Source organism: Chiloscyllium punctatum, chromosome 7 (assembly GCF_047496795.1).
Source record: "Chiloscyllium punctatum isolate Juve2018m chromosome 7, sChiPun1.3, whole genome shotgun sequence".
Lineage (NCBI taxonomy): Eukaryota > Metazoa > Chordata > Chondrichthyes > Orectolobiformes > Hemiscylliidae > Chiloscyllium > Chiloscyllium punctatum.
In genome coordinates, this window is record NC_092745.1 from 14,212,483 (window position 1) to 14,228,590 (window position 16,108).

Below are 16,108 nucleotides of genomic sequence, written 5' to 3' on the forward strand. Positions count from 1 at the left end.
GTCTTTTCCACCACCACACTTTATCTACACTGAGTTCTCCAGCATCTGCAGTCCCCATTGTCTCTTCGGTACAATTCTCTGTTAACATAATGTCGCTGTCTGTTGTAAGCGCACATAGTCTAAGGGACATTTTCTTCAAGACCATTGATGATAGAAGTTCTCTCAATGTTTTATTGAAATTTAATGCCTGAGCAGCAGTTACAGGATGTCTGCTTCCATTTATAAACAGGAAAGCATATTCATGTTCCGATAAATCTCCAGTATTACTCCCATATCCAAGGCAGATTGAATTGAACTGACCTACAAGCTCCAACTTTCGTTCCCTCAGTCACCCTCACATATCCCTATCAGAATGTGTAAGTATTAATCGTTACTTTGAATTTTAATAAGATAGTATTGAATTGAAGCGGGTTAACTGGAACTATTAGTTCAGCGAATGTTATTGATGTCAGTCTCTGGGGATCCTAAATGTGTCACGGGAGGATTTGCCTCTTCTATTAATTTAGGATTCGGTTCAATAAATTATCCCACAGTATGAGCAGGAGCTCACTGACAGCACTAACTGAGATAAGCTGCTCCAGAGAGAGGTGGAGGAGAGATCATAATCTGAGAATATTAGACTGGAATGTTCAAACAATGGATCAGAATCTGAGAACATTAGAGTGGAATGTTCCAACAATTGACAGGAGTTTGTCCTCTGGACTTTACTGGCTTTCCCAGCCTGGGATATCATTACCAAGGCGTATGTTTTATGTTCTGCTGGTTATTGAAGCTGGTTACTATCCCATCCTTGCTATAGTTGGTGTTCCCGGTAAGTAATTCTATCTGTTCATAAAGCCAGGTTAAACTGATTTGCTGCCAATATTATTTAAAATTTAGAAAGGTGGACGTCAACATTTTTAATTCTAATGAAATATTCCATTTCACATAAATTATAACGAGCAAATTACTCATGACAAATTACTCACTAATATGCGAGGAGGAACCAGACTGTTCTCAATCTCCATAATCCTTCAAGCCCTGCACAGATCTACATTTCTATAACCTCCCCATTCACGAATCCTCTCCAATCCCATCATCATAATATCCCCGTATCCTCCTCCACCTCAGTGCATCTTCTGAATAAACCATCAATTGTGCCTTTGTTAAATCTGGACACACATTATTAAGTCATTTCTAACCACATATTAATGACAGAATAATTGCTCTTGATAATCTGGAACTGGTTCACTGCACAGAATCCGCCAGTCAGGCAGGCATTGCATGCTGCTTAAATCATTGCACATAATCTAGAGGCACAGAATAATAATCTGTTGATATATCATGAAGGAAATTGATGTAATTGAACTGAAACTATCATCATTTGTGAGAAAACGCCTATCTGCCTGCATCATGTCCTTCAAAGAAATCAATGAGTTATCCTTCCCCAGTCAGGTCTGCGCAAACTCAGAGCAATGTGTTTTACTCTTTACCGTCCTGTGGAACAGCTGAACGAGTCACTTAGTTCAAGATCCATGCAACATGCTGGCCTGACCAGGGCTGCACACATCCCGTGAGAGAAGAGCAAAAGTAAAGTTAGCTCCCTTCCTGTGCCTGTTTTCCTTATTCCTATACTTCATTTCCATTCAGGTAGTTGACCATTCCCTATTTCAAGTGCAATCTTTCTGACTGAGTCTCTCCCCAATAGACTCCGTGGTCATCTCCAAGGGCGCCTTTGGTGCTGGCTTTACTGATGCTGATATACAGATGTAAGGAACTTTTAAATTCCACATCCGTGGCAGTGCATAGAGACGGAATGGGTTTCATATCATAATAAAGAAATGGAGACCGGTAAGTGAGGGAAATGAATTATTATGATCACCGCTGAGATTGTTGTTGAGGCAGTATTTGGGATACTGTGGATGGGTTTTCACTCCTTTAAAAGGAATGATCTCATTGCAACAGAGACAGTGTAAAGGAATGTCACCAGACTAGTCCCTGCGCTGATGGTAAAAGAGGAGTGAGTGAAGGTTAATCTGAGGCACTGCCAGAGAATAAGGGGTCATTACATTGAAACTTGACAGTGATGTCAATCACACGTTATGTTCTACATAGACACTGAGAAGGTGATAAATTCCATGGCTTGTATTTTTTTTTATTTTAGTCGTGATTTATGATTCTGGATATTTAAGTGCCTCTGAGGATAAAATCTTCAATCAAATCCTGCCTTGATATCCGGCTCAATCCCTGATACCTGAGCAGATCAGTTAACCCCGTTTGTTAATGTCAATAGGATGGTGTCTCTCTGGAGAGTGTTTTCATCTCACAGAGGGTAGTGAATGTCAGCCATTTTCAGGTCCAGAAAGTTAGGGGAGCTGGATCACGGCAAGTATTTAAAGAGGAGATAGATGGATTTTTGACCTGTCAGAGAGCTGAGGGGTGTGAAGAATTGGCCATTAAAAAGTAGTTAATGCCAACAGTCGGTCAGACATGATCACATACAATGTCGTGAGCATCCGAGGTACCTTCTCCTGTTTCCTATGTTCTCATATTCTGTCTTTGGAAAGTGAATGGTTGCAATTTTCCTGGAAGTGCTGCTATTGAATGTTGAGGACAGTGCGAGACATGTATTCCGTGAGCCATCTCTGGGAGAGATATTGACCAAGTATTCACAGTGAGTCTGGGTCTACAACATGACCAACAAATGAAACCCTAGTTGCAGTGAGGAGACACTCTGTAAAGAGATGAGAGGCCTCTTTCATAACCAGCCTGGATTTCCCATCACATTTTCCAACCCACACCAAACCACGCAGTGTTAATGACTGAATGGTATCCTGTGTTACTGCGGACCAGGTATTTGGAGCAAGTGGTCTCTATCTGCTTCTGTTCAGGTGGTTGTAAGGACTATATGGAACAAAGGAAATAGGACTGAGGAGCAGGAGTGGGTCATTAGACACTTTGTAATTGCTCGATCAGACAGTAAGATCATGGCTAATCTGAGTGTGGTCTCCACAGCACTTTTCTGCCGGTCCACAATTTTCCTCCATTCACGTCTGTCAAATGTTGTATAAACTCAACTTCAAATAAATAGTCGGAAACTGCACAAACTCAAAGCGCATAGGCAGCACAATTCTAGAAGGTAACAGGCATTTATTTATCAGTCTTTTTCCTATCCATTTAATTCTGCTGCAGTTTATCATTTTTGATTTGTTCATGGAATGTGGCTGTTATTGGTCGGCCAATATTTATGGGCTATGTGTAATTACGCTGGAAGTGTGAGCTGAGCTGCCATCTTGGGATGAAACTTCGGAGGAAGAGAATTCCCATTTGAACAGCCCCGTGGGAATTTCTCATTCCTGCTCTGACCACTGTTGGAGGGTCACTGTTTGCTTTACCAGCCCCACGTCCCCACTGATTACAACAGATTCTAAGTATAACCTAGGTCATTTTCCCGAAAAAAATATGAGACACAGAGTCACTCACGTACAGACGCATACATAAATGCACGTCTTAAGACGAAAAAGAATGAGGAAAGATTTCCAGAGTTTCATTGTAGTTGAACTCAGTCTGAAGAGAATAATGGTGTAGCAGATGAACCTATAGTCAATGAGCAGGAATCTGACGTGGGTGTCCGTGTTGCCCAGATGTTCCAGGGATATGGCACCCGCTATGGACCCATGCCACTGGTAGGAAAATTGTAGGGGATCGAGGCAGGCTGGGAAACTGGAACTGATGTGGACCCTGACGAGCCTCTTGAAGCACTTCATGCCGACCTCAGTCTCCTGCGCTCTACAGAGAAATGTCCCAGCTTATCCAAACTCTCCCTATGACTCAGACCCTTGAGTCCTGGCAACATCCTTGTAAAGTTCCGGTTTAATACCATCATTCCAATAGCAAGGTGACCAAAACTGAACACAGTGCTGAACTTGGAACTATTTGCAACTGTAAGTTTTACTCTGCTGCCAATTATTATGGTGCTGTGATATTGTTTTATTATTTGTGTTATTCTGAAATCTTATTATTCATTAAATCCTCTGATGACAATCCCCTCCGGTGAACGTCCTCCTGACTGCTTGAATTCGTATCAATCTATTTTGTTTGGGCAGACATTTTGAGACCGCTACATATCAGAGAATAGGAAGAGATGATGGATGTTTGTGCAGTGTGTATCTTTTCCTGGACCAGCTTGTCTCTCTAGGCACTTAAAGCTTTTGTGGGTCAGAGTACGTCAGGATTGTTACATCCCAGAAGAAGCTATTCAGTCCATTGTAGGTGCATGAACATAGACCATTACAGCTCAGTATCTGCAACATCCTTCAGCACTGCCCATAGCTCCACCGAACGAACTGCGAACCACAAATTTACTAACTCATCCTTCTATTCCCTCATTTAACTCATTTTCAAAAAGACAAACAACAGTTGCCCCCAAACAGACTTTTACAGTATACCACTAGCGACTGAACTCGAGAATGAACATTCCCCATCAACTACCATTCTCTGTTTTTTCTTAGCTAGCCAATATCTGATCCAAAACGCTAAACCACCCTCAATTCCACGTCTCCATATTTTCTGGGAGGAAGTAAGGACTGCAGGTGTTTGAGATAATATTCGAAAATGTGGTGCTGGAAAAGTACAGAAGGTCAGGCAGCATTCGAGGTTCTAGGAGAAAGTGAACACTGCAGATGCTGGAGATCAGAACACTGATGAACGATGAAGTGCTTACAATCTAAACGGCAACTCTCCTACTCCTTGGACGCTGCCTCATCTCTTCTGTTTTTTCCAACACTATACTCTCCATATTTTCTGTAATCGCCTACCATGGGGGACTAAACAAACGTTTTATTGAAATCCATATAATCCAATCACCTTCTTAATCAACTTAGTAAGATTTGTGAGTCATGAAATACCCTTCACAAAATCTTGTTGACTATTCCTAATCAAATGATTCCTTTCTAGATGATAATAAATACTATCTCTTCTTGTCCTTTCCAACACTTTACTCACAACCAAGGTAAGCCTGGTATATAATTACCATGGTTGTCTCTTCTCTATTTCTCGAGCAAGCGGATGGAATTTGCTGTCCTCCAGTCTTCTGGCACTATGTCTGGATATAATGGCGATGTAAAGATCCGAACCAATGGTTCCGTAATCTCCTCCGTAACTTCTCAGAGAATCCTAGGATAAATCCCACCTGGCCAAGGGAACTTCTCAACTTTCACATTCTCCAGAATTGCTAACTTTCACATTCACATTCTCCAGAATACCTTACGAACCTCAATCCGGTCTAGTCTAATAGCCTGTACTTCATATAGGCCTCGACAGCATTGTCTTTTTCCACTGTCAATACTGATTCAAAAATGTATTTAACGCCTGTCCTATCTTCTCGGACTACACACACAACTTCACACGACTGTCCTTGATTGGCCCTAATCTTCATTTGTTCATTCTTTTATTCGTGACATACTGATAGAACGCTTGAGGGTATTCCTGGATCCTACTTGCCAAAAAATTCTCATGCTTTCTCCCCGCTCTTCTTAGTTCTTTCTTTAAGTCCATCCAGGCTAACTTGTAACTCTCAAGCATCCGAACTGAGCCTTCACGTCTCATGGTTACATAAGCCTCCTTCACCGTCTTGACAAGAGATTCAACTTCTTCAGAAAGCACAGCAGCCTCCCTCGACCACTTCCTCCTTTCCTGACAGGTATAAACTTATCAAGGACACACAGTAGCTGTTGTTTGAAAACGCTCCACATTTAAATTGTGCCCATCCCCTGCAGTTTCCTTCCCCATCCTATGCATCTTAAAACCTTTCCTATTCGCATCATGATTGCCTTTCCCCCAGCTATAACTCTTGCCCTGCGGTATACACCTGTACCTTTCCATCGCTAACAAAACTGAATTGTGGTCACGATCAGCAAAGTGTTCACCTACCTCCAAATCTGACACCTGGTCTGGCTCATTACCCAGTACCAAATCCAATTTGGCCTTGTACCTTGTTGGCCTATCTACATACTCTGTCAGGAAACCATTCTGCACACAATAGACAAAATCTGACCCATATAAAGTAATTGAACTGGAGCGTTTCCTGTCAATATGTGGAAAGTTAAAGTCCTCCATAACAACTACCAAGTTACTTTCGCTCCTATCCAGTATTATCTTTGTAATCCTTTCCTCTACATCTCTGGAACTTTTCAGAGGGGAATAGAGAACTGTCAATAGGGTGACTTCTCAGTTTCTGTTTCTAACCTCTTCCCACACTAACTCAGTAGACGAGTCCTTATCAAACATCCTTTCTACAAACGTAATGCTGTCTTTGATCTTCAATGCCAACCCATCCTCCACCTCCGTCCCACTTTTAGTACCTTCCTTGTTCTTAATGAAGCATTTAAACACCGGACCCTCCAACGATCCGTCCTGTCCCTGCTATATCCATTTCTCCAAAATGGCCTCAACATCAATCTATACAACTGCACAATTTGGAAACAGGGAGTGATTGGAGGGATGTTAAACGAGGGTGAGTTGGATATATCAGAAGACATCATGAGGGTAGATACATAGGAACTGACAGAAAATGGACGTTTGATTTAGAAATTCGCACAGACTGCAAGACCTTTATCTGGTGCCATAACCTGCGAGCATTGTGCGGATACTGGCTGTGGTCCCAGATCATGTATCATCAATAATATCACAGAGCGAAGATGCTAACAGTTAAACAGAGTCCTAAAGGCCAAGTGATTTTTTTATTCTGCAGTGAGAAGGTGATTTAATTTAAATAGACAGGGTGAACAGCAGCAGGAACTGAGAACCCCCTCAATACTGAGACACTGCGCCAGAGAATCTCAATGAGGTGGATCACGGACAGAGGGGAAATCAGCATCTCAGCTGTGGGCCAAATAATGATTGACAAAGATTACATATCACTTCCATGGTTCTGTAATACACATTTCAATTTATGTAGCTCAATATCATGAGTGTATCTTATCTCTTTGTACTTTCCATAGTTTAGTACTGACAGAAAATCATTTTGTCCCTGTATTTAGTGTTCAATAAACAGATTTTACTCCTCATTCCTCACTTTTGATGTATCTTTGAATCTGTTCTTCATATGAGTTATAAAGGTTAACATTCCAATACTGATGACTGAGGAATGTTATTTTACCTCCCTCCAGTCTGACCTGCCATGTCCCCAAATTCTCTCTGTTTTCTGTCTCCTCCACAATGTCATAATCACACTGTAATTGAAGTCCAGTAAATGATATTTCATCACAGTTCACTAACATCAATAACATCAATAGGACAGGCCTCATATGGCATTCTCTGAACCTGGAATAACAATCTGAATTGCGTTTGTCACGTACAATTCTGTGTCAACACATCCATGCCATTTGTCTGTTATAACACCACGTTTCTCAGACACACATTTCCTTCAGATCATGAACTATAAAAATTGTCTCATTGTTTTATTGAAATTATAGTGCTTGGTCAGTAGTTCCAGGATGTATGTATCCATTTATAAACAGAGAAGCATGTTTACATTCTGATAAACTTACGGCATTACTCCTGCATCCAAGGAAGATTGAATGGTTACACTCAATTGATCTACCAGCCACAAGATTTGTTCCATCGATCACCCACACAAATCCCATCCACAATGCGAAAGTTTGAATCATTGTTTTGAATTTGAATAAAACAATATTGAATTGAAAGGCGTTGGCTGGAGCTATTTCTTCAGGACTGTGATTGATGTCAGTCTCCGTGGATCATAAGTGCGTCACTGGAAGGTTTGCCTCTTCTATTAATTAAGGACTCGGTTCAATGTGTTATCCCAGTATGGGCGGGAGCATCAATGACTGGACTAACAGGGATCAGTAGCTCGAGAGACAGGGGGAGGAGGGATAAGAATCTGAGAACATTAGATTGGAATGTTGCATTAGTGGAGCAGAATCTGAGGACATTAGACTGGAATATTACAACAGACAGGAGTTTATCCTGGGGTCTTTACTACCTTTCTCAGCCTTGGATATCATTAGCATCACAGATCGAAGATATCCTTTGGATTACACAACGTGGTTACTATCCCATCCTCGCTATAGTTGGTGTTCCTGGTAAGTCATTCCATCTGACCATTAGACTGAGTTGAACTGAATTGCTGTTCATATTCAAATTTTAGGATTTCGAAGTCATCATTTTCAGAGCCACTCAAAAATGTTATTCCTTACAGATTATAACTGGCAAATTACTATTCACAACTTACTCAACAAGACGCGAGGAGAAACCATACTGTTCTTAAACTCCATGATCTTTATTCTCCATTCATATTTACATTTCTACATATTCTCCCCACTCACCAATCCTGCCCAAGACCACTATCAGGAAAATTCAGTCACCTTCTCAGCCTCAGTGCAACTGCTGAATAATCCATCGTTTGTACCTTTGGTGAATCCAGATATAACTGTTTCAAGTCCCTTCTAACTATGCTTCCATCACAAAATATTTGCACTTGATATTGTTAGTTTGTTCTCTCCACAGCATCTGTCAGATGGACAGACAGTGCATGGTGGTGAAGTCAGTGACTCATCATCAAGAGGCACAGAATAATAATCTTTTGTTGTCACATGAAAGAAGTTCATGGAATGCAAATGAAATCATCATCACTTGTTTTAGACAGAAGCCTATCTGTTTGCCTCATGTCCTGCAGAGAAAATCAATGAGTCATCCTTCCCTGGTCGGGTCTCAGTGTCACTTCAAACCCACAGCAATGTGTTTTACTTTCTACTGATTGTGGAACAGCTGAACCAGCTACTAAGTTCAGGTTTGGAATCACATACTGGTCTGACCAGGGCTGCACACATCCCGTGAGGGTAGTAGAAAAGAAAAGATCGCTCCGTTCCTCTGCCTGATTTCCATGTTCCTGCAAGTAATTTCCATTCAGGTAGGTGACTATTCCCTGATTCGAGTGAATTCTTTCTCATTGAGTCTCCCTCCGAGAGTGATATTCATCTCCATCGGCCCCTCTGGTGATGACCTTATTGATGATGACGTACAGATGTAAGGAACTTCTAAATTCCACATCATTGGCAGAGTAGAGAGAAGTAATGGCTTTTTACAGCACAGGAAACAAGCTGAGACAGCTAAGTAAGGGAACAGAATTATTGCGATCAACCCTGAGAGTGTTGTTGAGATAGTATTTGGGGTATTGTGGACAGATTTTCTCTCCTTTATAAGGAATAATCATCTTGGCAGAAAGAGTGTAAAGGAGTTTCACCAGACTAATTGTTGGGATGATTGTACCATCGGGAGTGCATGAGGATTAATCTATAGCACTTTGAGGGAATAAGAGGTGATTGCATCGAACTTTAAGGGGATGGACAGTCACTCAACTTATTCCAAACAGACAATGATACGGTGATAAATTCAATGGCTTGTTTATTACTTGGTTTACATGATTCTCGATAGTTTAAAAGCCTCTGGAAACGTCCCTCTCACCCCAAGCCACTCCCCATTTCAATTGAGAAGAGAGAGAGAGAGAGAGGGTCAGTCTTTGAGTAGCCTCTCCACACATTATGAACGTCATGTAACCCACAATCCGACAGTAGCTTCAATACCTTCATGCTAAAACAGTTAACAATTCCCATCAGCTTCAGACCTCCATGGAGAACATGGGTCTGTCTTCAGAGGTAGAAGATGTCTCTTTGAGACTTGCTACAAAACATTTGACTTTCTTTTACACTGCCGGCGAAACATATAAAAGTATCATGTGTTCCACAGGCAGTGGAGCCACGAGGAACATCGTGGGTCCGTCAATGAGTGCATTCTCTGCTCCATTGGTTTTTCAGGTTGGAGCATCAATGACACCCTCCTGTTACTGTATAAATGTCTTAAGGGGCTGAATGGCCTCCTCCTGCCTCCATGGAACAGGTTGAAGGGTCTGATTGGGCTCCGCCTGTCCCCGTTTAACAGCTCAATGTACTGACCACAGCGCTCCTCTTCCTGGGGAACAGACAGCACGATTGAATGGGTTGCCCTTCTTCTTGTTCAATCGTTTCGATGGGCTGAATGGCTTCCACATATCCGTGTAACCAGCTTGAGATGCTGAGTGAGCTCCTTTTTTAACTGTGGATATGTGCAGTGTCTGGCAGTACAGTTACGTGAATGTTACCAACACTTTAACATCATAAACCCGAATGCAGTCCAGGTCTTGCTGACCATGGACACAGAGACTGGTTCAAGAACTCACAGGGGACAAAATGTTCTTAAATTCGTGTGATCTTCAGTGATCACCCGCTTCTGATCTTACGATGGATGGAGGGGTGCCAGGGGTGCGGGCGCGTTGACGTTGACGAAGGAACTGAAGATGTTTGTGTTGAGGAAGTTAACCTGATGATCTCATGAAGGGATGTCTTGGACTGAGAGAATTGGGAGTCACCTCCCACAAACGTCTTCCTTTGTGCTCTGAAAGACCCCAATCAGTGAGGAGGGTACACCTGATTCCCATTAAGGTTAAATAAGAAGGTGGTCCAGATGACACCCTCAGTCAAATACTGCCTTGATATCAAGGATATTCACTCTTTCTTGAGCCCCTGTTTTCACCTCTTGTTCATATCAATAGTTGATGCTGTATTTGTGGGTTGTCTTTTCTTCTCGCAGAGGGGAATCAATGTCAGAAATTATCTGGGCTAGAGAGTTACGGGAGCTTAATCATTGAAAGTATTTAAAGAGGAGGTAGATGCATTTTTGACCTGTTAGAGAGCTGGCGGGTTTGAAGGATTGGGTATTAAAGAATAGTTAATGCAAACAGTAGATCAGCCATGATCGTATACAGTGGCTTGACCGTTAGAATTACCTATTCGTGTTCCTTCTGTTCATATTTCCTGTAATGACAAAGTTAATAGTTGCAATGTTCCGAGACGTTCTGTTATTGAATGTTGCAATTAGAGAGAGCAAAACAGTTTTGAGTCATTTCTGGGTGAGGTTAGGGGGCTTTATTCATAATGAACCTTGGTCTAGACCATGAACAACAAATGAAGCACAAGTTGCACAGAGGAGGCACTCTGTAAAGAGACCAGAGGCGTCTTTCAAACACAGAGTGGATTTCCAAATAACATTTTCCAACCCACACCAAACCGTGCGTGACAGTCTGGATGGATTGCATGAGATCCTGTGTTACTGTGGACCAGGCATTTTGGAGCAAGTGGCCTCCATCTGCCCCTGTGCAGGAGTTGTGGGAGGCTGAATGCAACATGGTAACATTGGACTATGGAGCAAGGGTGGGTCATCAGACACTGTGTCACTGCTCCACCACACACTATGGTCTGATTATGGTCACAGCAGCACTTTTCTGTCTGTGTACCATTTTCCTACTCTCATTTATCTGTCAAATGTTTACCATATACATTTTTGAATAAATGGAAATATTCAGGCATCACAAACTTGAACAGCCCTTTGACAATCTCTTGACCGTGTACTGACAAATGTTCGAGGGTCACTGATATCTTTTCCCACTCCTCTACTGGTGAAAGCAAATTGTAAATGTAATCAGTTGAGAGCTGTGGCCAATGAAATAGGTATGAGACTGGCTAATTTTCTACAAAAATGTGGGATGCAGAAATTTCAACTCTGAACGAATGGTAAAATGATCGACTGTCCCAAATTCTTTTCTGCCTTTCGAGTTATTCTGCTCACGCAAGTGTCTGGCAATGCGATTTTTTTCCCAGAACAGTTGGATTTGGCTGAATTCCCTTTGCTTCTGGCAGTGGAGAGATTCCTATGAATTGTCACCAGGAATCCTCCAGGAGTGGTAAAGATGACTCAGGGATTTTCTGTTCTTACACCTTGTTTTCATGCACATCAAAATAAGATAGAGAGACCAATAGGCTGCTGCTTTAGAGGCAGGTAATACTTTTCTCCAGCTCGGTGTGGAAAAATACTGTCATGTCAACTGAACACCAAACTGGGCCATATGCGATCACCATGAACATTCTCTGGAATGGATGATAATCGACTGTATGCTGTAAGTCGGTGCATCATTGCTGTTGTTGTGCACAGTGCCTTTCATTAGCAAAAAAAATGTGCCCGCTTTACAATTTGATGATATGTTTATATGTGTCTGGGTAATTCTTATAAATGGGTTGATATCTTCACAATATTTGTGTTTATATAAACACATCACATTCATTAAAAATATTCTCTAACTTTAGTCTCCTTAACAAGAGAGAATATGTATCGAGCAGAAACACTTTTTTGAAAACCGTGGTTCAAGAAGATTTCTCACCTATGACCTTAACAGATAATCCCCGATAACAAAAGGCCTTCATTTCAGGAAGGAGTAAAGGGAAGCATCTTTGAACATTTTCAAAACGAATTACATCCGTTTTTCAGTTTAGAGAATCAAAACTTCACCCAGTGTATCTGATGTGGTCTCAGCAATGCCCTGTACAGATGCAGTAAAACATTACTGATTAAACCCAATACCCGTTGCCACAAACAGCATCATTCCACTTACCTTCCAAATCACTTGCTACATCTGCAGACAGATTTTACATGATTCATGTACCAGGAATATGAAAAGAACATCTGCATCACAGCGTTCTACATCTCTCTCCGTTTAAATTGTTTCCTGCTGTTCTATCCTTCCTACCTACTCACGTTATATTATTTCTGCTGAAGGATTGCCCACTAACTTTCCCTGTCGATATCACAATGCAGATTCACTACCTCCATTTGAAGATATATTGAATGATCATCTTGGTGTACAAGGTAATTCAGCTTTGATCCTTTCAGTCCCTTCATCCAGATATTTCATAGATTATTGATCATTAATTACCCTACAGTGATCTCTGAGGCAAAACTAGTTACAGTTTTGTAAAAATATGTATTTATCTCTACTGCCTATTTTCTGTTAGTGACAGCATCCCTGTTCCTCTGCAGCAGTTCAGACGGGTTGAATGGCCTCCTCCTGGGCTGTGTAATGTACTCAAAGAGCTGAGTTACTTCATTCTATATTCCTGTGTTACTACTTCGGGGGGAAGAATGGCCTCCACCCATCTCATTGCAACGATCCTGTGTGGCTGAATAGGGTGGTCCCCTACCCTGTAACAGACTCAAGTGGTGGATTGAGGAAACAATACTTTGGATAGGGGCAACAGTATATCTCTGTACTAGCATCGAGGGCTGGATTGAAGGAAAAACACATTGGATAGGGGCTGCAATTAAACATTCGGCTGCACCATTCAGAAACCTCATGGCTGATCCGATTGTGTCTGACCGTCCTACTCCTGTCTGTTCCCAATAAACATTGACTCTCCTGTCCAGCAAAGATCAGTCTTGAATATCTTCATAACCGGGTACTCACTGCTCCCTGAGGATGAGGACACCACAGGTAGCACAACACTAAAGGGAAAGGGACCTCCTTTTTTCATTATGGGACCCATTATTTTAAAACTGTGTTAACCTCACATCAAATAACTGCCCCTTTTCGGATATAAGGATAAAATAACTAGGAATAGACATAAATCATTCCGGCCCTGCAACTCTGTCCCACATTATCACTGACTCTTTCCAATCAAATGTGTATCAAACCCAGTCTCTGCTGCTGTCTCAGGAAGAGAATACCTGATAGCATAACACCACACAAGCATTAAAGAAAGAAACAGAATTAGACTATTTGGTCCATCAAGTCTGACATGCCATTCAATCATTTCTTATATGTTCCTCAACATCATTGTCCTACCTTCTCCCGAGAATCCTTGATCTCCTTATAAATCCAAAACGTATTTATTTGTGTCGTAGTGACACCAGTGTCTGTGTCTTTGCTCTTTACTGAATATTGCTCCTTACTCTGTTGGTGGGACGTGAAATTTCAGAATCGCCACACAAGGCCTCCTGGTCCTTTTTGGCTCTTTCCAGGATCCTCCCCATAGGTCGGGGTTGGGGGTTCAGGGAACAGTTATCCGGAACTCCGCTACCTGGCTTGGCCCTTTCTACCCTATTCAAGGCTGTTTCTCCTGGAGTGGGAGAAAGGGAGAGAAGGAATGAGGGTGGGAGTAGGTGAACCTGCTGTTCGCGCTGGAGGGAGTGAAGGGTGAAGTGTTTGCAAGGAGTCTGACGACAGTGTTGTATCCATGCCGTGTTACTAGTGTGGGGGGCTATTGCGTTAGTGACAGAAAAAGTGGGAGAGGGAAGTTGCTGAATTCAATAGTGAGAGTGGTCGTCCTTGAGCCTTATTTGGAGATAGAATGTGAGCCTTGTTCGGGGGTAGGTGTTATATCAGATATGCAGTGAGTGTGAGGGAGCAGAGAGAATACGATGACTCTTATCTTGGCAGAGCGGGAAGGCTATTGATACTTGTCCTGTATTGCTGACCAATTCTTCAGATCATCTAAGCGTCGAGGTGAGCCTCTCCAAATATCCTGTCCAAGTGTATTACTAATAACGTCACAGATCCTGTCCCTCAGATTCCACAGAATCAGCTTCGGTGGTTCTAACAAATAGCAAGGAGAAACAAACATTGGTGTGCTATATATCGAGACAAAACCTGTGGCGCAAATACATTGCATCATATGCTCTGAAAATTGGACCTGCAAGTATATGCATGGGATAGCAATGACATAGTGATATTATCGCTGGTATCTTAGCCCAGAAACTCAGGGACTATACTAAGTGCCAGAGTTTGAATCCTGCCGTAGCAGATGATGGAATGTGAATTTAATAAGTATCTGGAATCAAGGGTTTATGGTGACCAGTAACCTATTGTCGAATGTTGGAAAAATTTATCAGGTTCACTAACGTCCTTGAGGGAAGGAAACTGCTGTCCTTCCCTGGTCTGGCCTGCTTGTGACTCCAGACCAAGGCAACGCTTTTGACTCTGAACTGCCCTCTGGCATGGGCAATAAATGCTGGTTATAAATGCGACGCCCTCATCCTGTGAATGAATAACAAATAATCCTGGGTGCTGCAGTAATACTGGATGGTGACAAATTGCATCGAAACTGTGATAACTGAGTGACTGCTCATGTTGTGAAAAATAAATTCCTTTAGTATATATCAGGTAGTTGGAGAGTATGTTGTGAACCAAACTAGAGAGCAGATTATTTCGGATTTGGTGTTGTGCGGTCAGTATAACTTATTACTAACCTTGCTCTAAAATAGCTTTGAGGAATTGTGACATTAATATGTTGCATTTTGAATACCGTCTGCATGCAGTACAGAATGTTTGAACATTATAGTCAAACATCGAGAATGCCTGGAGGCTAGAGGGTCAAGTTAGTTCCACTGAGTTGGAAACGTACAATATAATATTCAGTGAGAGACAAGCAACAGTTGTTCAAGTCATAGAGTCCGACAACATAGAGACATAACCTTCGGCCTAAAGTGGTCCATTACGAACAAAATGCCCATTCACACTAAACCCATTTCCCTGCTATTGCCCTATATCCTTCTAATCCTTTCCTATCCAATTATTTGGCAAAATGCCTGTTAAATGTTGTTAATGTACCCACCTCAACCACTTCCACTGTCAGCTCATTCCATATGCATACAAATCTATGTTTAAAAAAAAATAAACCTCAGGTTCCTTTTAATTCGTTCTCCTCTGACCTTAAACTGATGCCCTCTAGTCCGGGATTGCCCAAACCTAGGGTAAAAAGACTGAGTGCATTCACTCTGTTCATGCCTCCCATGATCTTATATACACCCATCAGATCCCCCATCATTATCAAACACCCTAAAGTTAAAAAAAATTCTATCTTGTCCAACCTCTCCTTAAAATCCAGATATGACAGTCCTTGGCAACATCAGTGTAAATTTCTTGTGCATTCTTTCGAGTTTAATAACATCCTTCCTAGAGCAAAGTGAACAAAACTGAACATAACGCTACATGTATGGCCTCACCAAAATCCTGTATAACTGCAAGATACCTCCCCAATTTCGATATTCAATGCCCTGACTGATGAAGGTCAGGGTGCCAAACGTCTTCATCACTGCCCTGTCTATCTCTGAATCAATTTCAGAGAACGGTGCACCTGAATTCCAGGGTCGGTCTGTACCACTACAACCCTTAAGGCCCAAACATTCACAATGAAACTCCGACCTTGAATTGACTTTGAAAAATGCAAGAACTCACATTTATCCA